General features: G+C 39.6%; 1 non-coding gene across 1 annotated transcript; it reads right to left on the bottom strand.

Moving 5' to 3' along the window:
- Nucleotides 1-1,280: 1,280 nt before the first annotated feature.
- Nucleotides 1,281-1,386, bottom strand: LOC140813374 (small nucleolar RNA R71). The gene has a single exon (XR_012113909.1). It is a non-coding gene; the product is annotated as a small nucleolar RNA R71 (small nucleolar RNA).
- Nucleotides 1,387-1,660: the final 274 nt, after the last annotated feature.

Genomic DNA, 1,660 nt, shown 5'->3' on the forward strand with positions numbered 1-1,660 from the left:
AATTTTATTTCACGAGTGAGTTCGAGAGAATAACTAGTGATAGGATCGAGTAGTATAATCTGGGGATCTACAATTTGCATAGACATATGAAATTGGATACGTGCCGATAGTCATAGTCCTTAGGGTCGAAAACTAGGGGGTTTCATAAATCGAAATGCGATTCATTCTTGATAAATAATTAAAGACATTTAATTACTTCATTGAGTGAATTAGTTTGGCATAGCTCGAGAGAGTGTGTTCAATTGAATAGGAAATCCTGTCGGAAGCGTAAAACACAATCGAACGAATTAATTAATTAATAAGGGGTAGGTGAACCAGAATTCCCAACAAATTCTTTTATCATTTGAAATTTAATCCATTGATTTAGCATTCATATTTCATCATTTAATCTTTGAGCTTGTTTATTTAAATTTTCTTGAATTTCATTAGTCATAAAACAAACAATCAAATTCCGTCGCTAAAGTTTTAATAACTAAAATAATAATTGTGAAACACAGTCTTCAGTGGAACGATACTCGTACTCACGTACACTATATTATAACTTGACATCGTGCACTTGCGATTTATTTTGAGCATAAAAAATCATATTTTTATTGGGGATTTTACTGTGCAAGTTTTGCTCGATCAAGTTTTTGGCGCCGTTGCCGGGGATTGTTAATCTACAATTTTATTTTTAGTTATTTCCTTTAGCATTATTTCATTTCTCTTGAGATAACACTTCACATTTTCTTACAGATATCCCTTCCAGTGCATGCCAAAGTCACTTGACGTGGAGCTTGAATTCGATCCTGAAATTGAAAGAACCTTCCGCAGAAGGAGACAACAGCAGAGGCTTAAAGAACTTATGGAGAGACACGAGCCAGAACGCGAGGAGGAACAGCGTGAGGAGAGACATATCGAGATGCCACGCCGCATACCAATGCTGGAGTATGCCCAACCTTCTTTGGAGGGTGCACGCCCTAGCATTGTGAAACCTATCGTGCGGGCAAATCACTTCGAAATCAAACCAGCCATTATCCAGATGATTCAGAACACCGTCCAATTTGGAGGAACTGCTGTGGACGATCCAAACACACACATCGCGGATTTTCTTGAGATTTGCGATACTTTTAAATTTAATGGAGTTTCTGATGATGCTGTTAGACTGCGTTTATTTCCTTTCTCTTTGCGTGATAAAGCTAAAGCTTGGTTGAATTGTTTACCTGTAGGTTCGATAGCTACATGGGAGGACATGGCAAAGGCGTTTCTCATCAAATACTTTCCTCCGTCGAAGACCATGAAGCTGCGGGCAAACATCACAACATTTGCTCAGTTCGATCAAGAGTCACTATATGAGGCGTGGGAGCGTTTCAAAGATCTATTACGAAGATGCCCACATCACGAGTTGCCATTTGGGTTAGTCGTTCAAACCTTTTATTACGGTTTGCTTACTCCTAACCGTACTATGATAGATGTTGCTGCGTGTGGGAACCTTTTGAGGAAGACTGCGGAAGAAGGATATGAGTTGTTGGAGGAAATGGCTGCTAGCAGCTATCATCCTCAATCTGACAGGAACAACCAGCGGAGAAGTGCCGGAGTTCACCAGGTAACTGATTTTTCTGTTATTACTGCACAACTTGACGCTTTAAACAGGAAAATAGACGGCTTGAACGTGAGTGGC

Source organism: Primulina eburnea, chromosome 14 (genome assembly GCF_022965805.1).
Source record: "Primulina eburnea isolate SZY01 chromosome 14, ASM2296580v1, whole genome shotgun sequence".
Classification (NCBI taxonomy): domain Eukaryota; kingdom Viridiplantae; phylum Streptophyta; class Magnoliopsida; order Lamiales; family Gesneriaceae; genus Primulina; species Primulina eburnea.